The sequence below is a fragment of the Pleurodeles waltl genome, chromosome 4_2, assembly GCF_031143425.1.
Source record: "Pleurodeles waltl isolate 20211129_DDA chromosome 4_2, aPleWal1.hap1.20221129, whole genome shotgun sequence".
NCBI classification, from domain to species: domain Eukaryota; kingdom Metazoa; phylum Chordata; class Amphibia; order Caudata; family Salamandridae; genus Pleurodeles; species Pleurodeles waltl.
Window position 1 is genome coordinate 941533259 of NC_090443.1, and position 27587 is coordinate 941560845.

General features: G+C 47.1%; 1 protein-coding gene across 1 annotated transcript in view; it reads right to left on the reverse strand.

The window, feature by feature from the left end:
- The window catches only part of LOC138293501 (vitamin D3 hydroxylase-associated protein-like), an 806941-nt gene that overhangs the window by 459590 nt on the left and 319764 nt on the right, over nt 1–27587 (reverse strand). The window lies entirely within an intron of this gene.

Here is a 27587-nt window from a genome sequence, read left to right on the forward strand (position 1 = left end):
ACAATAGTAATAAGGAAGCGGTAGGGGCAAGGGATATGGAAGGATAACATTCTTATTGTTTAATAATCTGATCATTTAACTTCACTTTCAAGCAACTAGACCAACATATGCTAAATATAAACATAAACTTACACAAGCTCAAAGGAAGTGGAGAACAAAGACTCGGATTAGGGCATCATTCCAATTAGGTGACTCTTTGGGACAAATTAGCAACAGTTACACAGATAATGCATAATAATACACAAAATGAATAGATGAAAACCAGGAATCAAGAATGTATACTGTACCCTGCGGTTACAACGCACAATCAGTAATATTAGAATGCACAGGTGTTGGAAGGCGGGTCATTAGTTGCGTGGCCTGCACAAGTAATGGGCCCGCACACGACCACCACTGAGAACCAAACACCCCATTGTAGCGTTTGACTCACATAGGGTAGCGTTGCAGAGCAGTCCAAGGCGTACTCAAGGGAGGTGCTGTGGGCCAGTAATCCCCATTCACGAGCACACAAGCATGACACTCAATAAATGATTGTCCAGTCTGTGATTTTTCTTTTGATAAAGTAAAAGTACATTACACACACTCTACTCAATACTATGCAACAATTTGCAAATATACACAAATTGATGGAATAACTCTTGGATGACATGGGGTAATCATTCTTATCTCCCCCAGGGGTAAAGATAATCCAACAAGCCACATGGTAAAACATTTCCTGGTATCCCAATTGTTGGAAAATGTGTCATTGGTAAGGGCAGGTAAGTACCTACACTTAGCAATAGGCCACCAACCTCCACTTAGGTCCAGTTAGGTCTCAGTAAATTAAACCTAGCTCAACCCGTGGTAGCTTGGCAACGAGCGACAAGTCTTAACTTAGGAGACAAAGCGTAAAGCATTCAAATATCACAAAACAGTAATTAAATAAAACACAGGAAACAGTTTAAAAATCCAAAATCAATTTATAAAAATAGGAAATATTTTTAGCTTTAAAATGACACCAAAAAGAATAAAATTGGATAAAGGGAACCGGAAATTAGAATTTTTAAAGAATGATTGCTTTCTAGCACATAAAAACAAAAAGCGCCAATCTGGTCATCTGGTTGCACCTCGACCGGGGCAAAGTCAAAGTTTAAGGCCGACCGCAATGGAGCCCAGCTCAGCTACACCCCGCGGGAGGCTTCGGTCAAAAGTTTACCTTAGGACTTCGTCGTTTTTCTGGAGATTTTCTTCAGCAGGACGAACCTGCCAGTCCAATCTGACCCCCTGGAACTCTTCCTCAGATACGCATTGCGGGAGCCCTCTGTGGAGATTTTTACCCTCGGACTTAGTTGTTTTCTCGAGGTGAAAATCCTTTGACCTGGGCAAACCTGAATCTTGTTCTGACGTCCCTGGAGCCCTCTTCGGATACGCTGTCTGGGAGGTCCCGGTCAACTTCCCACATTCAGACTGAGGGGGTTATTACAACTTTGGAGGAGGTGTTAATCCGTCCCAAAAGTGACGGTAAAGTGACGGATATTCCACCAGCCGTATTACGAGTCCATTATATCCCATGGAACTCGTAATACGGCTGGTGGTATATCCGTCACATTTGGGACGGATTACCACCTCCTCCAAAGTTGTAATAACCCCCTTACTCTCTTTTTTGGAGATTTTCTTCACTGGGACGAACCTGCAAGTCAGGCCGGGTCGCGGTTGAGGCAAGCCGGCTAGAGTTGCTGTGGCGGGTCGGTTCCTCTATGGAGCTTTTTTTTCACAAGTTCTCCAAAGTTCTCCAAACTTCTGGATCTTCTTCCAGATGTTCTTTTAAGGTTCTTTTGAGGTCCACAGTTCACCCCAAGGTTCCAGAAGCTCTGAGATGCTCCTTGGGGGTGCGGACTACAACTCCCAGAATGCACCTTGCACAAACTCCTTTTTGGCCACTGGACAGTGGTCAGCTGGTTGTTTTTTTCAGGATTTGGTGCAGGGGACTCTGGTTAGCAAGTTTTCATCTGTAGCAAACAGGGAGTCCCTCCTTGAACCAGTTGAAGCCAGACAAAGTCCTTCTTGTGGTGAAGCCCAAGTGTGCAACTGCTGCAGTCCTCCAGGGTGCAGGGTCCAAGTGCAGGCCAGGAGTCCAGCACGGCAGTCCTTCTTATCCTGTAGTTCTTGCTTGTTGGAATCTGATAGGGATCTGAGGTGTGGGTGCAGGTCTGCCAGTTTTATTCTTGCTACTGGGTGAAAAACAGGGAGGTCCTGGTTCTCCAATCAGGAGCAGGGTCCTTCCCCCTGTGATGACCACTTCCTGGGAAGTGTCGCAAAAATCAATCCCAGGGAGCGACATTCCTCAAAAATTCATCATGGCTGAAAGTGATTTTTGGAGGTTACATCTGGCTGAGCCCACCTACTGGTGTGTCTAAAAATCCTAAACACACCCCTCTCCTGCCCTCTCCTAATCTTATCAAGGGGGCACCTAATTGTTTGGGTTTGCAGGATGTGAGGGTGTTGCTGGATTGCTCCAAATGTCCTTCCCTGCCTTTGAAAACCAGTTTGGCAGCCCTCCCCCCTTCCTGCTTCCCCGTCTGCTGAGGGAAGATCTCCTCCCCCAGGCACATCTCTGTGTTGAGCCAGGCCACTTCACACCTCATCAAGGCAGCCTTGCCAGGCTGCCAGAGGCTGGCCAATCAGAGCTAAGCAGCAAAAACACTGCAGGGCTGAAGTTGAAGTCTTCAACTGCTGAGAACCTCACAGCATTTTGGCGCGCCAGAGGCTGGCCAATCAGACCAAAGCAGCAAAAACACTGCAGGGCTGAACTTTAAAACTCTTTACCTGAACAAGTTATATTAAATCTAACAACTGGAAGTTGTGGGATTTATTATAACATTAATTTGATACCAAACGTATAGTATCTGTTACTTAAGGGGACTTTTAAAATTAAAATAAAGTCTCCCCATTCTAGCTTATGGAGGCCGTTCACTACAATGAGGGAAAACAAATTTAGCTGTTTTACCTCACCAGGGCTTATAAAACTATTTTTATAAGGTCCCTGCTTATAGTTACATGGCACTCAGCCCTAGGGGAACATATGGCACTCCTTAGGGGTGACATATGTAAAGATAAGGTAGTTTAAGACTTTGGAACTACTTTTAATTCCAAAGTCGAATTTGCATGTAACTTTAATTTAAAAGCAGCCAGCAATGACACTGGGCACCCCAGCAGTGCACCTAAGGGTGCACTACCTATGCTAGGGTCCCTAAACCTACATGCCCTACCATATACTAGGGACTTATAGGTAGGTTGACTTAGCCAATTATAATTTGCCTAATTTACATACTGAATTTACCCAGAGCACAGGCCCTGGGACTGGTTAGTAGTACCCAGGGCACCATCAGAGTCAGGAAAACACTAGCAAAAAGTGAAAAATGGGGGCAAAACTTTAGGAGGCCTCTGTAATCAGCCCTGTTTTCTCACACCAATTCAATATTTGACTGTAAGTTGGAGTGAGAGCACCTAAATCCTGCATGGGCTTTATTTTGAAAAGAGATGGCTGTCAGTCTCATTACTCAACTAAGCATGAACAAGAAACATGTAGAGGCACGTTGGAATATTTTGGAGATGATAATTACTTTTAGATTACTCCTGCTTAACATGGTGTAATAGCATCCTACACCCCAGAGGATGCAGTTCATTTTTTTTTTGTTTCAAAACCTTTATTCAACTATAAGAAGACAGAATACATGTTAGCCAATCCATGTTTCAGGTGGCACGACATTTGACCAGGTGAAAACCGCACACAGTGCCAAGGCCAACAACAGGTTAACATCTAGATGGTAATGCTTCCAGAATTAAAAGATACTAAAAGCTAAAAAAATTAAAAGCAATGGGATAAAGGAAAAAAGCCAAAGATCAATCCCAATGAACACAGCAACTCCTGTGTTAGAAAAAAAAAAAAAAAAAAAAAAAACATCCATCACCCATGATCACTCCAACATATTCCAGGTATGTAGGCACCTTGCCCTTCTGGAATATGCCTGTACAAATATAATCGTGGACTAAAGAACGACCTAGAGCATAGACCACTTGTGGGGAGAGATCATCACCTTTGAAAAGTAGAAGATTTCTAGCCCGCCACAAACCATCCTTCAAGCAATTCACCACAATCCAATATTTCTGACATGGGGAGCTGGAAACGAACAGACCAAAGATAACACCCTCTCTAGGCAAAACCACATGAGGATTCAGGGAAGAAAGCCATACTTCCGCCAAAGCCCACACCTGTGGTGCCATGGGGCAGTACCAAAAGAGATGGTCACAGGATTCTTCTGCCAAACAACCCTTCCTGACACAAAAGCGGGCCCTAGAACATTGTCTCCTAAACAAAAAAAGGCAGAGAGGCAGGCAACCATGTACTATGGACCATGCCAGGGCACAATGTATATTTTGAAGGTACCGTACAGAAACATTTGCCTAAGTAGCCTTAGAAGATAGATCTGAAAACCTCCTGACTGGTACCTGCGGCTGGTCCCCAGTAACAGATTTGCGAATGAGCCTAGGTGAGATCAGGCCCAAAGGAATCCTGTGTAAATTGTGAGTCCTCATGAATTTCCTGGCATAAAAGTAAGCAAATGGGCAGGATTCTGAATGAGGCATGCTGTTAGAGACAACTATGCCCCATGTTCTGCGCACCAGAAAATTCAACCAAAAACTGGCAAAAAAAGACCACTTCCTTTCTTCCTTATCCTGACAAATACTCTCTTTGAACATGGTGCAAATAAACAAAGATTGCAAAGCGAGACCAATGTTTGGAGCACTCTTACTACCCAAAACAACAGGCTTAATGGTCATGCAAGCCACTCGTTCTTGCTTTGTTCCCCAAATGAACTGAAAAACCCACCTCTATAGGAGTGTAAGGCAGTGTCGGGGGTCGGGGTAAACCACTGCAATATACAGAAGGCTCGATAGAAATTCTGCCTTTGTAACAAGAATATTACCAGTCATAGTAAGCGACTGCAAACCTCAAAGTGCAATCTTCTGGTTCACCTTGGACATGCATTCGGACTAGCTCTGCAAGCTACCACCCTCACCAAAGAACAGACCAAGAACTTTGATGCGATCTTGCACTACCTTAAGGCCCCAAACCATCTTATCTTCCTTCCAGTTCACGTACAAATACTCACTCTTTGCCAGGTTAATCCTCGATGATGAAGCAAAGGAAAACCTACTACAATACCATAAAACCTGGAGGATGGAAACATTATCCGAACAAAAAACAGAGACATCGTCCATATAAGCAGAGAAAGTGACAGAAACCCCCCTACCTCCAGGGACAGAGATCCCTTTAATCGGCTAATCAGCCCTCAGAATTGCAAGAAAAGGTTTGATGGCCAAAATGAACAAGAGGGGGGACAAAGGACATCCCTGCCGTTCACCTGACAACACAGGAAAAGAGGCAGTCAACGTGCCATTGACCATGACCCTGCTGTAACAATGGGTATACAATAAAGTAATCCAGGACCTACAATTTGGACCAAAATTCAAATGTTCTAAAACTTTAAACATGAAAGAGTGGTTTAACCGATCAAAAGCCTTTTCCTGATCCAAGTTCAGCAAACACACAGATAACCCACGGTCTTTAACATACAATAACACATCCCTAACCAAACATAAATTGTCAGATATATTACGCCCAGGTATGCCACTCGTTTGGTCTGATTCAACGATTGTGGAAACAACAGGCCACAACCGAAGGAACAAAGTTTTAGACCATGGGTACTCGCAAACATTTTCCCAGGGGCCAAAAAGTTTGGTCTGTGACGTGCCTGGGGGCCGCATTGATGCCAGGGAGGTGGTGGTCGGGTGGGGTGGCTGGGGGGATTGGTGGCAAGGTAGGTGTAGGGGACGCAAATGATATACATCTAGTGGCTGAAAAAAACAATGGGAAACCAGAAAACCTGGAATTAATCCCGGCTTACCACCTTTTTTAAACTGTGTGATCCTAGGCTATTGTTTAGTTTCACTTTCCCTCCTTTTTCTGCATTATCACATTTAAGATGACCTCGAAATATATGATTCATGGTGTGCGCTGCACAAAACCTGCTTCTATGTTTGATTTATTAAACTATAATGTTGTTCATGTATGATAGGAACCCAGGCCACCCATAAAGTGCACATACCAAGTGACTTGTCTTTTTAATTTACTATTGATGGTGTTCTCAGGGTAAGGGAAATAATTAATGTTTCCAAATTTATGTTTGAAAACTATCACTTTTAAATGAATACATCTCAATGCACTGATAAAATAAATTGTACTAAGGCGAAAGGGTTCTGCATGTTAACTAAATACACATTTTTAATTTTGAAGAGACTGTCTTAGATTTACACTTGTGCTGCAAAATCTCTTTAAAAATGAAGGCGTTTGTAATGTTAAGTGCAGGAGTCCCTAGTTACTTCCTTTCTTTAACACCAATTAAGTTTGAAATAAATGATTGAGTGTGTATTTAATATTTTTGTTGTTAGTGCAGAGTCGATCAAAGAGCTGACCAGTGCTCCTGTTGCTCAAGGGGCCGCATGTAAAGGTCAGAGGGGCCGCATGAGGCCCGCAGGCCGTACTTTGAGTATCCATGTTTCAGACAATATTTTAAAGTCTACATTAAGAAGGTTGATTGGACGCCAGTTCTTAACATCGGCTCTATCACCTTTCTTCTTATAGATAAGTCTTATGCAACCACCTCTCAAGGAATTGGGGAGTAATCCTTCCCTCATAGAACAACAAAAGACTACAAGCAAGTCGGAGCCCACTAAGTCCCAAAACGTAGCATAGAACTCTACAGGGATTTCATCAGAACCGGGGGAATCTCCCCTTAGGCAAGCTGAGCATAGCCCTTTTGAGGCCTGCAAGTACCAAATCCCCTTCAAGAACTTCTGTATCTTCTTCAGACAAAGACAACCACAGATGTTGCAAGAAAAAATTCCCAGTTGCATTGTCTGAAACTTTGGGGCCATATTAGTCGCTATAGAAGTCAGGCACACTGTCTCGGATACCTTCAGTAGTGGTATGTGTGGTACCTTGGGAGTCCATCATGGCAACTATAACTCTCCCAGTAGCCCTAGCTTTAAGAAAGAAAAACCTAGAGCAAGTCTCATTGTCATCCAGGAACCCTACTGCGGAGAATCAACCCTTTAGTAAAATCATGGTACAATGAGGATAACCTCTGCTTGCACAATAGAATGTCAGCCTGTACATCGAAACAGAACTCCAACAGCTTGGACAAATTCTGGAGCCGGATTTGCAAATGGTTTAATCTGCAATGTCGGTCTCTAGCCACTCTAGTTCTCTCCCGAATAAAGAAGGCCTGTATACGAATCTTAATGTCCTTCCACCACTCACTGATGGAGGGGAAAAGAATTTTGAGGGACTGCCAATTCTGGTAATGGTAACTCAACTTATCCCGGATAGCCTTGTCATTGAGCAAAACAATATTTAGTTTCCACAGACCCTTCCCTCTAAGAGGTATATCTTTTATGGAGACGCCAACTGAAATGAGGTAATGATCTGAAAAGAAAACAGGAATGAGAGTAGCTGAAACTATCTTTTCAAAGGGACTTGCAAAGATAAAATCAATGTGAGACTTAGTGGGAGAGTTAGAACTAACCCACGTGTAACCTGGATCATTTGAATGTAACACTTTGTAAGAATCCTGCAAATGAAAATCAGAAATTATACTTTTCAGTGAGTAGAGCTACCGTCAAGGTGTACTGCAAAAGAAGAGGATCTGTCTTTCACATCCAGTAAACAGTTAAAATCACCTCCTAGAAAAACATTCCTATTGCATAAAAAGAGCTGGGCAGGAAGCTCAATTTTTTTTTCTGCAGGGCAATGATGTAGGGCAGTACACATTAATGAGGCGTAAATCATGTCCATTCCAAGTACCATCTACACATAACAGTCTCCCCTTAACCACATGTTGTACCTGGTGAACAGCAAAGGTAGACTGCAAAGTAAAATGCCTAACCCTGCATTACGGTCGGAATTACAGCCTGACCAGATGGAAGGGCCACAAGTCCACATGTGCTGCAATGTTTGGTCCTTAGAATGTTCTGGAATAGCACATTCCTGTAAGAAAATCATGTCTAATTTGTGCTGGCTCAACAAGTCAGAAATTGATGAACATTTCACATCATCACCCAAGCACCTGATATTAATACTCCCCAAGAGAAGCATCAGGAAATATCTGAAAAACATAATCATTGTAAAATGGTACTTTTAGTCCAATTTCCTTTTCCTTTTATTTGTCTTCCTCTTTATCACATGGGTAAAACCATCCTCCCCTGTCACCGCTTGGAAATTACGCCTATCATCCTGTGCACACAAGTCCCTAGAGTCAGTGCTGTCAAACCCAGTCTCTTCAGTGTCATAACCCTCTTTCTCCTTCTTTTTTAATGAGGTTGAGACATCCATGGCAGCCTCAACCTCTTCCTCAACAAAAATGTCATCCTTGCCCCACTCAACTACCTCACCAGCAACCGCAGTGTCAGAGAAAGAAGAGTGTTCCAGGGATGTACAGGCGTACTCTATCTCACTGCAAGAGTCTGTAGAGGACATTGTAGACACTGTACCCTGAGTACCAACAGCATTTGCAGTACCAGATGAAGCGGGTTCTAGGGAGTGCTGGCTTAAAGTGGAAAATACCTTAGGCGTAACATACAGACTGTCATCCATAACAGTGCCATTTGGCTGTGGAGCAGAAGGTGGAACAAGTTGCACCTGGGGAGCGTCAAGAACTGCACCTGTGGTGGAAATCAAGGAAGAGCCTCCAGCACTGACAATATCATTCCTTTCAACAGCACTCAGGTGATGTTGGGCAACAACTCCCCTAGTGGCTTTGGAGGATGTCTGCTGTGAGTGGACAGCCAAATCCAAATCAGGTGTGGGAGCCATGATTGGCTGATCAGGAGCACCTGGTGAAGCTCCCTAATTAGGTTCCATGCAATTCCCAGCCTCATCAATTGCACCTACTTGCTTTCCCGCCAAACACGGAGCACCTTTCCCAGAGGTGACTTGCTCCACAGTGATATCCACCTTTGCTTCAGACAATGATAAACCAGGTTGGAGAGCAAATCTTTCCTCCTCCAAACCAAGCATGAGTAATTCTTCCTCCTCTTTCTCAACATCTTTCCTTGACCTCCCTCTACTCTGGTGGGGAGTGAAAGGTTGCTTTAGCCGTGTTGCTTTAATTTTAAAGGCATAGGAGGAGGGGCAGTTTTTAAACTCATGCTCAGTTGAGCCACAAAGATTGCACGTTTTTTCCACCACACAATCCTCAACTTCATGTCCAAAGTGCAGTACAATCCTTAGCCAAGTGCCTCTCCAAATTACATTTCCTGCATCTCCTAGTCTGACCCACATAGAAGACATTGCCTGTGGCTCTACCCAGTCTAATAGTGGTAGGTATGTGCCTCAGTTCCTCAGTAGCAGGGTCTCTCTTCAAAGATACCAAGGCTTTAAAGTAGCCAGTCTTTACTCCATCAGCATCTCTCACTCTTGCCCCATGAGAAACCTCTGAACATATTCATTGAACATGGAGACATTCCCCATCTCTACTGAGGCTGAGTCAAGGCATTTATGGAAAACACTTGCAAAGGTGCAGGGTCATTCCTTTCTTTAAAGCGCTTGAGGCACTGTTCAAACAAAGCAAAGGTGGTGAAAATCACTTCAAAGACTTTACCTCCAGGAAAAGCAAACAGGTAGTCAATCTGATCAGGTCTGAATCCAAGTTCCTTTTGCAGCACTGACCGGCTGAACAACAATCCATCCATCTTGACGTCTTCAACTGCTGAGAACCTCGCGGCATTTCGGCGCGCCAGAAGCTGGCCAATCAGAGCAAAGCAGCAAAAACACTGCAGGGCTGAAGTTTAAAACTCTTTACCTGAACAAGTTATATTAAATCCAGCAACTGGAAGTTGTGGGATCTATTATAACAATTAATTTGATACCAAATGTGTAGTATCTGTTACTTAAGGGGACTTTTAAAATTAAAATAAAGTCTCCCCATTCTAGCCTACGGAGGCCGTTCACTACAATGAGGGAAAAACAAATTTGGCTGTTTTAACTCACCAGGGCTTATGAAACTATTTTTATAAGGTCGGTGCTTATAGTTACATGGTACCCAGCCCTAGGGGCACATATGGCACGCCTTAGGGGTGACGTATATGTAAAAATAAGGTAGTTTACGACTTTGGAACTACTTTTAATTCTAAAGTCGAATTTGCATGTAACTTTAATTTAAAAGCAGCCAGCAAGGTAGGCCTGCATTTAAAATGACACTAGGCACCCCAGCAGTACACCTATGGGTGCACTACCTATGCTAGGGTCCCTAAACCTACATGCCCTACCATATACTAGGGACTTAGAGCTAGGTTGACTTAGCCAATTATAATTAGCCTAATTTGCATACTGATTTTACACAGAGCACAGGCCCTGGGACTGGTTAGCAGTACCCAGGGCACCATCAGAATCAGGAAAACACTAGCAAAAAGTGAAAAATGGGGGTAAAACGCTAGGAGGCCTCTGCAATCAGCCTGTTTACTCACACCAATGCAATATTTGACTGTAAGTTGGAGTGAGAGCACCTAAACCCTGCATGGTCTTTATTTTGATAAGAGATAGCTGTCAGTCTCATTACTCAAATAAACATGAACAAGAAACATGTAGCGGCACATTGGAACAGTTTGGAGTTGATAATTACTTCTAGATTACTCCTGCTTAACATGGTGTAATAGCATCTTACTCACAAGAGAAGCAAAGAACAAATGTTCCAACAAGCTTGTGCTTTACCTTGCATTGGAACCCTTAGGGGGTTATAATTCTTTTGTCTCACTCAACCTAGGGTGGGGACACAAACTGCATTGGGGGGAGGCTGACCTGCTCCTGCAGCTCCCCCTGTCCATGGGCACTTCGGTGGTGGTGGCCCTGTCTTACTGGGGCCACCACGAGCTGAGAAATCGGCTCATGGAGAAGTTGGGCCTCCAAGGCATTGTGGGACGGGATGCATATGTGATGAGCAGCTCTCCCGCTGTGCTGGGGAGAGCTGCTTTGCCTTCGTTTACGCAGACTTGCGCTGTGTTCTTCTTTGTTTGGGAGGTGTCCAGTCCCATCTGCACACCCCCTGCAAGGCTGCATCACTGGAAGGCAGCGTGGGGAGCCCACCCTCATGTTGGGGGGTGTCGGGTCCCACCCGGACACCCCCATCATGCTGCTTCTTCGTTGGAGGGCAGTGTGGGAAGCCCACCTCTGGCTACCCTCGTGCTCAGGGAGCCCACCCCCAGCCACTCCCGCCGGCCCCTCGCACGGCCAGCACCTCCAAGTGCTTCCACAGGAGCCGGCCCTGCACTTTGTGTCTGTTCGTTCCTGTGGGCAGATGCGAGTGGCTGCGGCAGCCGGGCAGGCCACCTGGGGGAGTGCGACTGCACTCCCACTTCTCTCCTGCTACACTGAGGCCCTGGAATGGGGTCCGGGGCACCTCCACAACTTCCTGGGGAGCGCGATGGCGCTCCCCACTCTCTTCTTCACGGGTCCCCGGAATGGGGTCCAGGCCCCTTCTGGGTGGCTTTACAGGGGCGCGGTAGCACCCCCCAACTTCGACTTCCACGTGGGGGCCCCAGGATAGGGTCCGGGGCCCCGTTGGTGTTTTCACAGGGAGCACGACTGCGCTCCCCGGCTTTGTCTTTGGGTGCCGGCCCCTTCCTCAGCCAGCAGCCATCTTCGCGTGATGAGTGACAGCGCCCCCACAATCCTTCTTGGCAGGGCCCCGGGATGGGGTCCGGGGCCCCTTCACCATCGTGGCAAAGGGGGTGCACAACAGTGCCCCCCCCCTTGATTCCATGAACTGGCCAGGCTTCATGGGGCCCCGGACGGGGTCCGGGCCCCCTTTTCTGCCACGGGGGTGTGATGGCACTCACCCAGCTCCTCTTCCTCATCGACCGGAGGAGCGGTGGAGCCCCACGTGCTTCACTGCTCACTCGGAACTAGGTCAAAGATCACAAACCTTCTCCTTGGGATATCCCCCCCACCCCCCCAAGGGCTGATTTTGATGATCTTGGTGTTGTTCCGCTCCTGGTGACGAGCCCTTCCCACCAGGAGCACTTTCGTTAGGCCTCCTGGCCTAGAAGGATCCCAGATTGTTGGGAGCCAGTCCCACTGACTCCATGCACCAGCCTTTTCTTCTGGATGTCCTCCTTTTCTTCTGGGCAGCGTGCTCTCCTTGCGCCAGCCCAGCCTTTCCCCCAACTAGTCCTCCAGGGGGGTAATGGGGTCAGCTTACTTGGCCCTGGCATGCGCTTCACTGGGCCTGAAGTCCTTCAGGGGCAGAGTCCCTGCCCAAGGGGCAGTCAAGGGGTTCTTCTTTCCAGTTGCCCATGACGCCCGTCTGCAGTCCCAGTCTCCAGCAGTGAAACAAGGCTAAAAGCGAGAGCCACCCCTGTGCAGGACCTTTTAAGTGGGGGCGGAAGTGTCCAGCAGGCCCGCACCTCTGGCCTATCCAGATGTGCCACATCACTTCTTTCCCCTGTCCCCTCCTTCCTGCACAGTCTTCTGGGATAGCTCAAAATGGCGACGTCGCGGAGATAGGGCCACATGTGCTCTGAAACTCAGCTCCTCCTTCCTGACATTCCTTCCAGGGCCTCCCGCTCATTTCCTGACAGGGGCTGACAGCTGGCTGATTGATGCACGGCCCTGCTCAGGCAGCTGGATGGAGCAGTAATTGGCTCTAATCCTGAGCTGAGTCAGAGAAAGATGACATTCCTGGATGACCCATAAGTTGTACAACTATGCTTTTGTAACTAACTGCATCATTATTTTCATACAGGTTACAGTGTACATTGGTGTGACTCTGGTCTCTGTGTGCCCTAGGGGACCTGAGTTATGCCCTAGGCGACTCTTTCTTATTTACAATTAATGGAGTGTCCCTACAGAAAAAGGACAGTAAGCACACAGACTATACCTCACATGTGTACACCCATCTCATGAGGTCTACTCCAAGTCACCACCCACTCTGCATAGTTCCTTCTGAGCCAGGATACCTAAGTGCAGTTCTTGGGTTGCGCATACCAGGAATCCTCCCCACGCAGCCCTCACATGGATGCACATGCGTGTGCACACATGATCATGAGTAACCCGCCTGGGGCCTCCTACTCTTGCTGCGCCACAGCAGCCTTTAGAAAGCAAGGCATCACCGGAGGTAAACGTGTGCAGTCCATTTTACCATGAGTTTACTGTGGATGAGTCACAGACTAGGAGGCTCCCTCACAGTAAAAGATCAAAAATCAGGTAGTCAAAAAGTGAAAAATTAGGGCAGACCAGATGGTAAGAACCATCCTCTCACAACAGGGATAAGAGAAAGAAACTTATTGAAAATAATTTAAGTGAAATTTTAGTGAATGGTGGTGGTGTTCCATTCTCATAGAACATAAAAGTTAAAGTAGTGAAAGCACTCTAAAGAGCTTGCTCTTCAGGATCTTAGATTGACTGCACATGTGATTTCACACCAGTCAAAAGCTCTGGAACCATGCTGTGACTGGCATCTTCCTGAAAACTGACAAATACCCCATCCTGAAGAAGCCGTGCTCTTTCAACTGAGCTAGATCTGCTGAGCTTGGGAGGAGCAGGAACATTATTAACTTGACATGCAATTGAGTTTCACCTTCCTTTTTCAATAATATTGGGTCTCTGGACCTCTTGTGATCCATCAGTCAATAAATGTTCACTTTAGATATAAATGCCTACCCACACCGTACAGATTGAAATAATTTTCTTTCCACATATACATCTCAATTGTTATGTTACAAAAAAGGGCAGAAATCAAAACAGCCATACAAAAGGTGATGGAATAAATGCCTGCAAATAATCTAAACCACTGGTTATTGCTGAGGATAGCATTCCAGACCAACGGTTTTTACCCACTGTGCCACTTCAGACATTCATTCAGAACAACCAAGCAAGGACCTCTCCAGAAAAGAACACACGTGTTGGAACTCTGGCTATTAGTTGTGTGGCCATCACCAGCAATAGTCCACAACTGTCCTCACTGGGAACCAAACACCCCATTGTAGCGCTTGACTCTCCCAGGGTAGCGAAGCAGAGAGGTTCAAGGCCTACTCAAGGGAGGTGGCGTGGGTTAGTAATCAGCAGTCACTGCACACAATAATAACACTCAATAAATAACTGTCCAGTCAGCATTCTTTCTTTAGAAGAAGAAATGTATTTATTACACACACTACTAAATACTATGCAATAACTTACAGATATTTAAATTGGCAGATAGAGCATACGATAGATGACAATGTGTAACCACTGGTGATCCCCTAGAGGGATTACCCAAACATATCAAGTGAGTTTATTCAATAGGTTTTGTAATAAATACATCACTTTTGAAAGAGTTTTTTCATTATTGTGATAATGAACCAATAAAACATGCGCAATCATTATGACAACCCAACAAATCATTTTTCAGGAATAAACCGTGTGTTTATGTGTTCTTTCATGTATTTGATGTCCAATTGCAATTGCAAAAACAGCCCCTAGAAGGCATCACATTGAAAAAGGATTACATTGCAACAATATGGTCTTCACCTAGAGGGCGTAACAACATGGACATAATATTTGTCCATTTTCAGGCCTTCAATGGTGCCACCATACACATAGCCCTTTAAGGGTTTAACACTCCCAGCTTAAGAAACAGCTCCAGCCATGAGAGCGCTTGTAAATGTGTCAGAAATCCATGGGAGGGGACAATTTTGGGGGCCCTCTAAATGTGTTCCAAACAATCCGGCCAGCAAGGCATTAGGGGTGATTTTTAATGAAGCTGTGAATATGGTAGCAGTGGCTCTCCCACTGCACTGGGGAGAGCCTTGTCAGTTTCTCCATTGATTTTCTTGTTAGTTTAGCAGCCTTGCGCTTCGTCCTTTGTTCGTGAGGGTTGCCTGGTCTTGACCTGGGCACCAATATATGATTACTTCATTGGAGGGCAACTCGGGGAGCCCACCCAGGCTGCCCTTGCCAGCTCCCCAGGCTGGTAGCACTCCTGTGTACTGTAGCAGGAGACAGCAGCATTGGGGTTGGCTAGACGTGCATGTTGTGCTGGCCTCCCTCCCTCCCCAGTCATGGGGAGTGGGTGAGCTAGCCACGTGGGGGAGCGCAGCGGTGCTCCCTCTCTTCCTTTTTGTCTTGGGGCCCAGGAATGGGTCCTGGCCCCTCCTGCCTGTCTTCCGTGGGGAGAGCATGATGGTGCTCCCCCCATCCTTCCAGCTATGGGGAAGCATAAGGGACCTTCCCGCATCAGGTGGCACTCGGCGGTCCGGAGATTGGGACCCTGCCTTCTAATCATAAATCCGCCCAGGGGGTGTGATCCCCAGGTGAGATACAAGAATGGGGAGGTGGGCCCCATGAATGCCCTTCCCCCCAGCAACAAATCATGCAGCCTCTTTGTGCCATCCCCCGGGCCCTGGTCTATCCCAGGGGAATTCACCAGCCCGCAGCAGAGCTCCACGTGCTCTGAGGAAAAGGAAGGGGGTCAAAAGTCACCAAAATTCCAGATGCGTTATCTCGGGCCTTGTTGGGCTGATGTGGATAATCCTGAGTTGTTTTACTCCTAGTGGCAAGCTCTATCCACCATGGACAGTTGCAGCAAACCTTCTCACCTCCAAAGCGGTGCAGTCCCCAAATAGGTAGTTTTCCTGACTCCCTGTGCCAGCTTTCCTCTTAATCTTCGCTTCTGGGTGCAGAAAGGTCCAGGGCTTTCCCTCAACTGGTCCTCAGGGGGCTTATGGGGGCCAGCATCACTGGCCCTTGGGAAGACCCATTGGTCCTAAGGTCAACTGGGCAGAGTCTTTGGTCCTGAGTTGGAGTCAGAGGGCTCATCTGTCCAGTTCTCCATGGCAGTACCAGGATTCAACAGCAAAGTGTGTAAAACCCTGCAGACAAGAGAGAGTCTCTCCCTTGTGCATGAGTTTTTAAAGGGGAGGTTTCCAGAACACAGGTACCCCTTGGCCAATCCTGGGGTGCCATATCACGTCTCCACCCCTGCCGCAACCCTCCTGCACAGCCTGCTGGGACAGTCCAAAATGGCATTATCCAGGAGCCACTAGTCACATCAGCTCCTGGGTTCTCAGCTCCACCCCTTGCTGATATCACTGCAAGGAACATGCACACTAGAATTTCAAAGGGAGCCCCCCAGTGGGTTGGCTCTAGTTGGCTGAGCACTCGCCTTTGTTCTCTGGGCTAGGACAGGCCCATCCCTGGTACAGTGTGACTGTTGCATGATTAATACAGATCACACCACCCCACCCCTTTCCTCTTCAAGAGATGGGAGAAGTATTGCTAATTTCTCCTTTTGTGTGGGGTGGCCTTTGGTCCTGCTGCTGGAGGATACATATTTAGCTGGGCACAGCAGGGTGACACAAGGCCTGGGCTCTGATCATGAACTGAAAGAACAGATGATGGACAGAATGCTGAACAAATCAAACATTCAACCTCAGTCACAGATCTGGGTTGAATCCATTGTTTTTTTGCTCACCACCCAGTTATGATCTAGCCATATGCAAATAAGTCTTGACCCTGCTCCCCAAGGGAGCAGTCCAGCCTGAACTGCCAAGGCAGGTCCTCCATGGACCGGAAACAAGCATCCTGAGACCAGTGTTGCAGTATTACCTCTCATCAGTCAGGCTAGCTTGAATACAGTGACACAGTGAGCACGGGACCCATGTCTGGGCATACCCTTTCCACTGAGGGTGACAACAGCAAAAAGAACAGATGATGGATGGAATGCTGAACAAATCAACATTCACCCCCAGTCACAGATCTTTGTTTAATCCATCATTTTTTTGCACACCACGCCACCCCAGTTTGGATCCAACCATATGCAAATCAGTCTTGACCCTGCTCCCAATGGGAGCAGTCCAGCTTGAACTGCCAGGCCAGGTCCTCCCAAGACAAGGAACAAGCATCCTCTGACCAGTTTCCGGGTATCACCCCTCATCAGCCAGGCTAGCTTGAATCCTGTGACACAGTGAGCAGGGCACCCAGGTCTGGGCATACCCTTCCCACAAACATTAATCCCCAGTCATAGATCTGGGTTTAATGCATTGTTTTTTGCTCACTGTGCCATCCCAGTTTGGATCCAGCCATTTGAAAAAAATGATGGATTTAACCCAGATCTGTGACTGGGGGTGTATGTTTGATTTGTTCAGCATTCTGTCCATCATCTGTTCTTTTTGCAGTGATCCTGAGCTGAGCCAGGGAAATATGGAAACGCTGGATGACGCATAAGATGTATAGTTACCATTTTGGAAGTTACATATTTGGTTTTCTCGCAATGGTTACACTCCAGTTCAAGACATCAATGGTCTCTGTAAGCAAAGCGAAAGTGAAACTACACTTCAAGGCAGTTTTCTCCTTATATGCATAATGGGGTTCCACTATAACTAAAACAGTAAAGCACACTTACTTTCACTAATAGAGTTCAGTACCCTCATAAGGTCTAGCCCCGGTGAATACCTAATCCTGCAAAGTCCCAATTGCCCCAGGCTATCTGTGCACTGTTACCAGGCTGTCATTAGTGGTAGTCTCCCACGTGCAGGCCACACACGTGCACACGTGTTCATGTGCAACCAGCCAAGTGCCCCTTACTCGTGCTGAGTCTCAGCTGCGTTATCTTAAGTGGTGGACACTGGCAGTAAACACGCACAGGTCCATTTGTCATGTGATCCCTGTGGGCGAAACACCCAAAAACAGGTGATCAGAAAAGTAAAAAATCTGGCATGGTGCAGGGGCAGAAACCATGACAACAACAAGCAACCCTATATCACTTTTGGGCTTATTAGCCTTGGCAGTGAGATATAGTGTGAATCCTGTGGAACAGCGAACAAAGGTCCTATGTGTGGGTATACTGTTGGTCATAATTTTTTACCCACTGTGCCACTCTAGGCAGAGGCCCATCTTTTGTACCCTAGTACCTTGCTGACAATAAACAATCCATCTGCAGACAGGAACGAAAATGGAAGAGAAACAGAAGTTCAAGAGAACTGTTGACACTGAAGTCCCTATGTGCATCACAAAGGCAGCTCATCAAATCAGCCAAAACAATGTTCTATACCAACACCACCATTGAAGCCACTAACAGAAGCAGAACACTATTCAAGATAATAAAATCCATATTGTACATTCCTATTCCACTCCATAGAGAAGTGCAATGCCATCAACCTCTTTGTCATTGAAATGTAAAGAAAATCTAACAGCTTAAAGATGATAACAAGCCTGCTTCATCTCTTACACTGACTCCTTCCTGCAGGATCCCACAACTGTCAGTCTTCAAAGCCCTATCCCTCCCACAACTTGCTGATAAACTCAACTCCCTCTAAGTAATTTCTTACAGGGACGTTGGAGTTAGGCTTACATTTTAGGCATACAAAACAATGGAAATTCACCTGTTACAGTTAAGAGTGATCTCAAGTAAATATAACTCGTGCCCTAAGGTAACTATAACTCGCATCCCTGCCATGCACAGTTTTTTCTTCAAAAATTCCACTGCAAAATATTACATTGATATTATCAATGATGCTATCCATGATGTCAAGAGTGCCGTAGGGTAGTTAGCAGTGCAATGTTTTCATCTGTTTCCCTTCACACGGATTTGCGTGCAGGGAAACAGATGAAAACTCTGCTTCCTGCAAGCAGGAGCTGTTTGACAGCTCCCACTTGCAGAAAGCAGAGTTTGTTTGCATTTGCTTGGTGGGAGCTGCAGCTATGTCCCAGGGGTGGGCACCGGAGCCATCCCTGGGGGGTGGCGGCCCCCAGAGCTATGTATGTCTCCATCAGGGGGGTGCTCAAAAGTGAACTAGCCCTGTGATGGACACACACCCCCCCCCCTTATGATTAAAGCCACTGGGAATGCTACCTACACAGCACTTTAAGCATAACTTAGTGGTAGCCACGCTGCCCCCACCACAGCCCTGGGAAAAGCCACCTTGGCAGATTGATTTAAAAATCCCCAGGGAGGTGGTGGGGTGTGGCCCTCCCTTAATTATGATTAAAGCTTTAGGGAGGTGGCGGTCCCCAGGGCTGTTGGGGCCCCCACAATAACTATAGCTCAAGCCCTAAGGTAACTATAACTCAGGCCCCCCATCATGCACAATTTTTTCTTCATTAATTTGACTGCTAATGCTTAATTCATATTTAGAATAATGTTAGAGAAGTTGTCATGAGGGCTGTAATATCTGGGGTAATTAGCAGTGCATGGCGAGGGCGCGACCGCGAGCTGCAGTTACCGTAGGGCATGAGTTATAGTTACTTGAAAGAACTCTAACTAGAACTGCTGAATTTCTATGGTTTTGTATGAGTAAATTCAGAACCTAACTATACCGACCCTGCAACCTTTGTTTTTTTCAGTGAATTTCTTTTTTTTTTAGCATAGTAATTATAATTACTATACATTAATCGAACCACAGTCGCACATGGCCTTTGGCCTGCAGCCATACCCACATAACCACCCAACCCTGCACCGCGCATGGCTGAGTTGGCCGCAGGGTCTGTCTCTCTATGTATGAATAAGTATGAGAGGGTGTCTCTGGGTGTGAAAGTGGGTGTGAGAGTGTCTGTCTGTGTGTGCAAGTGGAAGCGTGAGGGTCCAAGTAAGTCTGTGAGTGGATGTGTGACAGTCTGAGTGGGTCCGTAAGTGGCTACGTGAGGGTCTGAGTGAGTCTGTGAGTGGGTGCATCAGTGTCTGACTGGGTCAGTGAGTGGGTGCGTGAGGGTCTGAATGGGTCTGTGAATGGGTGTGTGAGTGTCTCATTGGGTCTGTAAGTGGGTGTGTGAGGGTCTGCCTGGGTGTGAGAGTGGGTGTATGAGGGTCTGAGTGGGTCTGTGAGAGGATGTGTGATGGTTTGTGTGGGTCTACGAGTGGGTGCATGAGTGGGTCTGTGAGTAGGTGCATCCTTGTCTGACTGGGCCTGTGAGTGGGTTAAATATATCTGAGTGGGTCTGTGAGTCGGTGAATCAGTATCTCTGTGGGTGGGTGCGTCAGTGTCTGATTGGCACTGTGAGTGGGTTCGATAGTGTCCAAGGGGGTCTGTGAGTGGGAGTGTCAGTGTCTCAGGGGTATTTGAGTGGGTGCAGCAGTGTCTGATAGGCTCTGTGTGTGGGTGTGTCAGTGTCTCTGTGGGACTGTGAGATGGTGCGTCAGTGTCTGAGTGGGTGTGTCAGTGTCTGCGTGGTTCTGTGAGTTGGTTTGATAGTGTCTAAGTGGGTTTGTGAGTGGGTATATGAGTGTCTCTGTGATGGTCCGTGAGTGGGTAGCATCAGTGTCTCAATGGGTCTGTGCGTGGGTGCATGAGTCCCTGAGTGGGTCTGTGAGTGAGTACATGAGGGACTATGCGGGTTTGTGAGCGGCTGATTTAGGGTCTGAGTGGGTCTGTGAGTAGGTGCATGAGTGTTTCAGTGGGTTTGTGAGTGGGTGCATTAGTGTTTCAGGGGGATTGTGAGTGGGTGCATAAGTGTGTGAGTGAGTAAATGAATTAGTATGAATGTTTTTTGTTGTTGCCGAAATTGATAAATCTGTTGCAACGTTACAAAGAGGTCGTGCTGAGCTCCACAGCATATTTTCGCATACTTGCAGCAGGAAAAAAAAGTTTAAAGGGTAGAATTTGTGTCTTAAAGAACCCCTATATCACATCCCTCGAGTCAGGGTACCTCCACCCTGACCCCTTATGCCACTTCTCATTTTATTTTGCAGCACCAGGGACCTTTTCCCTTTACCTAAAATCACGGCTGTAACTTTCTAGTCAGGTTGCGGCCAGCCAATCACAGCATTATTGGTGGCACGTGCATTCACAAATTCATCATTATCGCCCCAAAAACGTCGCAATGCATCCACTGCCCTAGATATACAAATTTATTTTCCAAATAATTTCTCGACAACTACGTGTAATCTGCTTACCAACTCCTCCCTTACTGCCAAATTTTGTGTAATTCCTTCAAGCGGCTTGGGATGTAGTCTTGTTCAAAACTCCTATAACCCCCTCTTTTTTTCTACCCCACCTTGACAGATCACCCCGAAACTTTCTGTGAATCACTGGCACACTTTTAAAAAATTTTTTTTAGAAAGATTGGTCAGTCAGTGCCAAAGGAGTCAAAAAACACTTTTTCTTGGGAAACATGGTCCTAAATATAGCTACCTACTTGCGACTGCCACTAGGTAACACACATATATATATACAGATATATATGTTTGTTTGTGTTTCAAAAAATATGAAAATGTAATATTTACTATCCAATTACTATTCAATAATTAACATTTCATAAATAATTGTTAGTCAAGAATTAATAAATTAACTTCTCATTGTAAACCCCCACAAATCTAGAAGCTGCACCTAAAATATGACTAAAAATAAGCATTCCATAATTTATATTCTTAAAATCAACTAAATAATTAACAATTTATTATTGTTAATGTATTATTACTTAATTTACTTCCCATTCTAGACCCCTACAGACTTACCAGCCCCCAAATAAAATATAATTAGATATGTATTCCATAATTTACATATTTAAAATTAAAAAAAAAAAGAACAATTAATAGTAAATAGTTAGGTAATTAGAACTGAATTACCCTCCCTCTATACCCCTATAAACCTAGCAGCCCACAACTAAAATATAAGTAAAATAAAAATGAATTCCATAAATTACATAACTGAAAATGAATTAAATAATTTACAATGAATACTTAATTGTTAATTAATTATTACTTAATACACTTTCCACACTATGGGGGTCATTCTGACCCTGGCGGTCATGGACCGCCAGGGCCAACGACCACGGAAGCACCGCCAACAGGCTGGCGGTGCTTCTGGGGCCATTCTGACCGCGGCGGTAAAGCCGCGGTCAGAAAAGGGAAACCGGCGGTTTCCCGCAGGTTTCCCGCTGCCCCAGGGAATCCTCCACGGCGGCGCTGCAAGCAGCGCCGCCATGGGGATTCCGACCCCCTTCCCGCCATCCTGTTTCTGGCGGTTTTCACCACCAGAAACAGGATGGCGGGAAAGAGTGTTGTGGGGCCCCTGGGGGCCCCTGCAGTGCCCATGCCACGGGCATGGGCACTGCAGGGGCCCCCTAACAGGGCCCCATTAAGATTTTAAGTGTCTGCTTGGCAGACACTGAAAATCGCGACGGGTGCAACTGCACCCGTCGCACACCAGCAACTCCGCCGGCTCCATTCGGAGCCGGCTTCCTCGTTGCTGGGGCTTTCCCGCTGGGCGGGCGGGCGGCCTTTTGGCGGTCGCCTGCCAGCCCAGCGGGAAAGTCAGAATGACCGCCGCGGTCTTTTGACCGCGGTACGGTCTTCTGGCGGTTCCCGCCAGGCGGGCGGCTTCCGCCGCCCGCGGGGGTCAGAATGACCCCCTATATCCCTACAAACAACCTAACAGCCCTCAAATAACTTATAACAAAAAAAAATCAGTATTACATAATTTTACATAATAAATATCAAACATGTAATGAAATAAAATTGATTAAATGCATATGCACTCAAGACTCATTACGAGGTTGCACACTGCCAATGTGACTGTGGCGGTACAACCACCAGGTACTAGCTGGTAGAAACCAACAGTATAAAGAGAGACTCACCTGCAGACAGCCTACCATGTCAGTTGCCGCAATGGAGCCCTTCGCAAACATCATGCCACTGCTGATCAAAAGACAACAAAATCAATGTCGACGTGAGCAACATCAACCTTAAGTACACATACCTACCTGTATCATTAACCTTTAAAAACAGCATCTGGTGTCGGCAAACACATCATAGGAGGTACCGATACAGACACCTTCACACTCACAAAATGCAAATTTTGGCCAGTACATTCACACTGCACATCAACACTACACAAATACACACGGCCACACAGCTCAGGCACAGGGACACTGAAGGCCACACATCATTGTCACACAGCAACAACAACACACCTACAGCACATACACAAATACAACTTGCAAACTCACATCCACCACTGACCAGGAACTGTCCCCACATACAACACACATAGCTATCTTCGTGACATGGAACACAAACACCACCAGTAAACAACCCTGCAATGGACACACACATCACACCATAATGGAAGCACAATGGCATGCACAATACACAGAGAGACAAATAGACCAAAAACAACATCACAACTATACCTACATATTTGGGATGAGGCATCTGGGACACCCAGGGAAGGAGGCTTCATTGGGACAAATTACACTTTGAACGGGGCCCTCAAACACCATATCCTCAGGGATTGTCCGGGGGTGGGAGGGATTAGGTTTGGGAGGGGGGTTGGGCTTGGGAGGAAGGGCTTCTTCTTAGGAGGGGTGGGCGTCTTTTGGGGAGGAGGGGTATGGATGCTTGCAGGGAGGGCAGGGGAGGCCTTAGAGATGGAAGGGATGGCCTTAGAGATGACTGTGGTCCTTTTGGGTGTGGTATGGTGGGGAGCACCGGGGTAAGGTCAAGCTCACACAGGAAAAACTTGGACACATGGGAAAGGTCATCAGAAGGGGGACGGGATTTGGAGGTTGAGGAAGTGGTTGTCTGCTGTGTCGGTATGTAATGTCATGGGTGCGTGCTTGTGGTAGGTATGCTTGTGTGTGGTGTATGTCTGTTTGGTGGGTGAATGAGGGCGTTTATGGGGGTCATTCTGACCCTGGCGGTCCATGACCGCCATGGCGGAGGGCGGCGGAAGCACCGCCAACAGGCTGGCGGTGCTTCCTGGGCTATGCTGACCGCGGCGGTAAAGCCGCGTTCTGAAAAGGGGAACTGGCGGTTTCCCGCCGGTTTTCCCCTGGCCCAGGGAATCCGCCATGGCGGTGCTGCTTGCAGTACCGCCATGGGGATTCCGACCCCCTTCCCGCCAGCCTGTTTCTGGCGGTGTCCACCGCCAGAACCAGGATGGCGGGAACGGGTGCCGTGGGGCCACTGGGGGCCCCTGCTCTGCCCATGCCACTGGCATGGGCAGTGCAGGGGCCCCCTAACAGGACCCCACAAAGATTTTCACAGTCTGCTTTGCAGACAGTGAAAATCGCGATGGGTGCCACTGCACCCGTCGCACCCCTGCAACTCCGCCGGCTCCATTCCGAGCCGGCTTCCTCGTTGCAGGGGCTTTCCCGCTGGGCCGGCGGACGGCCTTTTGGCGGTCGCCCGCCGGCCCAGCGGGAAAGTTGGAATGACCGCCGCGGTGCGGTCATTCGGTGGTAACCGCATGGCGGGCGGCGACCGCCGCCTGCCGCGGTCAGAATGACCGCCTATGTGTCTTGGGATTGGGGGGGTGGAGGTGCGGAGGAATGCCGTGGGGGTTGGATGCCTGTTGGGGTGGTGACTGCAGGTATGGTGGATGTGCTGGATAGAGGTGTGTCTGTAGTCATAGTGTCTGTATGTGTGGTACTTCTGGTGGATGTCTGGGGGTCTGCTGGGGTGGTGTCTCCGGGTACGATGGGTGTGGTGGCTGTGTCAGTGACTGTTGTGGTAGTGTCTGCACGTATGCCAGATTTTGGGTGTGTGATGCTGGGCGTGGTGAGGGTGTCAGTTGTTGCTGTGTCTGCGGGTGGATGTTGTTTGTGTGTGTGACGGTGTGTCTTATGGTGCGTGTGTTTGTGTGCTCCACCTTTGTCTGCTGAGGTGGATGCATAAGGATCTGTTTGTGTGCTCTGGCTAGGTCGAGGAAGGGGGGATTTGGACTGGGAAGAGGGAGGTAGGGGTGTGACTGGCTGCTATCAGTGTGGAGGCCAGAGCCTGAAAAGATTTCTGTAGGCCAGCCATTACACTGTGAATGCACTCCAGGAACAGGTTTGTCTGTTGGAGTTGGGTCTCCAGTCAACCAGGTGACCTCTCCTGGTATGATGGGTGTGGTGGCTGTGTCAGTGACTGTTGTGGTAGTGTCTGCACGTATGCCAGATTTTGGGTGTGTGATGCTGGGTGTGGTGAAGGTGTCAGTTGTTGCTGTGACCTCTCCATCCTCAAAGCTGTGCAACATGCAGCAGACCCCAGTTAAGTTGTAGCCAACAATAGTATCCCATTGTAAAATACCCTCCCAAATGATCATACACAAGCTTAGGCATACATCTATTTTGCACTGACATGACGTACCAACAATTAGAGATGATGCCAATGATATCCAGCTAACTGAGGTACAAATGTGCACAATCCTGGAATAGGTGATATGGAAATACCCATGCCATAATTGACACACTTCAACAATGTATAGCTGAACAAATGACACCTGTTACAACTGAGTCAAGGAGGAAGTATCAATTTCACTCAGACAGGCCTCACATGTGGCATAAAAAGGAACAACATTGACATCATTGATGCATGAAGGTATCAGTCAGACAATGAGCAAAGGTGTTTGTGGCACAACATGAAATTGACCACCATTGCAAATGTGGTTTTCAACTAACAGTTTTCAATGCACATATATGTGTGGGAATGCAGACATCATTCCATCAACATGAGTAGAACGTGCATGAAATTGCAGATTAAGAATGTTTCTCAAAGGGAAAAGGACACATGCTGACATGTAGGCACAATGGTATGTTGGCTACAGTCATGGGAGAAAATTAGTGTCAATTTACCTTCCAACTTACCAAGGGATACTAGTTTTCTATATCTGCAGACCATTAGCCATGTAAGCCATGTAAGCCATGTCACAGCTATGCTGGGCACAAAAATGTCAGACTGCGGTGAGGCACCAACACCAATCACACACTGAAGATAACTTGCTTCTAGGTGGCAGATGTCTGCATACACATATGCCCAGACACATGGCAGAGGACAGTGATCCATAAACCACTTACCTTTTGTCTGTGACATATAGGGAAAGTGATCTGTGGGTCAGAAATCACAACCACTAGTACATCAACGATCACTGTACACAGCCATCTGTGGTCACTGCAGAAAAAGTGGCTTGAGGATTCCCCCCAGGTTTGTACTAGGTCCCAGTTTCAGAAGGCAAAGTATACCATTTTGATACACATGACATGTCACCACAAACAATCTCCCATCTACTGTGTGACACATGGCTCATCCCTAATTGTCAGAAGGAGCAGTCAGTACCCCACTCATTCCCCTGGAAATGGGATAGGTAGGAATTAGCTGTGTATTCACCCCCTTGTGGCTGCTGTGCTGCCCTCAAACGCCCATCCAGCTCTGGGTAGGCCACCTCCAGATTGTGGGCCAATAGGGCGATTATGGTCCAACAGGCATCCCGTCCACGTTGGAAGGACAGCCCCAGCTGGGCCTCCACGTTCTTTCGTGCCCAGCATCTCAGGTCCTCCCACCTCTTCCTGCAATAGGAACTCCGCCTGCTGTGGACCCCAATGGTCCGCACCTTCTTGGCGATGGCTCTCTATATCCCCTTCTTCTGATGGGCTTTGACCTGCATGAATGCAAAAGACAAGACAAGAAATGATGTCAACCATGTACTATCCAAAATGGCTGAAACACAAACATGTCAGTACACTAAGCTAAAAACATTCTGTTTGGCCCAAACTGCCTCAGTGGTGATGGGTACTGTGCCAGGTGTGGCACATACCAGCCACTGAGTACAGGGACACAGACCAACCCACCAACAGCTCAGGTCCTCCACTGATTAGGTAGGGCAACTGACATTTTGTGGAACATGCCCTCGCAATCTGACTGAGATCACAAACACTATGGGGCACATTACAACGCTGTGGCTTCCGAATTGTAGACTCAATAGGCATTCATGTATCAACTCACAGTCTGTGAGAATGGTTCCCTACCAACATTTACTACAGGCTACTGTCAGGGCACATATTCAGAAACCCCACATGGGAATCAATGAAGGGACTGGCATGGTGGGTACAGAAGGTTCATAACCTGTCCACGTGTGGACATGTGGTGTCACAAATGCATACTCATGTCACCTCAGGGAGTGGAGTTCTGTATCATGGACCTGTGCCACAGAACATGCTGCTGGACATATGTGTCCATCCTACAGAGACGGCAATCAACAAACAAAGCCAGGCATCGTCCTTTTTCAGACACGTGGCCTAACAAATGAGTCACATATCATGGCTTCCCAGGATTGATCACACTGTCTGCACTGTGTGACTATCATTTATGAAATAAGCCTGCACAAGACAAATTTGATATGTGTGATGCTGTCAACAGGGCTGTGGGAGTAAGGCACCTGTCGGGGGTCAGAGACACACATTGACAGTGATGCCAAGTGCACATTGATCACAGAGCATTGACCCTCCAATAATACCATGTACATACTCATCAGTTAAAAAAACTCAATAGGCTGCACCTTAGCACAGAGCCTAGATTGGTCCACATGACAGAATATACTGGGTTACAGGGAGTGGGCACAGTCTCATAGTTAAAATGACTCAACAACAGCCTAGCCTTTGGCCTAAACAGTGAGATACTTTTGACAAGCCTTGGTCTCTGCAGGCTGAGCAGACAAAACCTACATGGAAATCCTTTCCCATCACTTTCATGCATGACAGTACACCATCTAGCCAACAGCAATTTGGCATGTGGTGTGTATGTGGCAACCTGAAGGGCAGA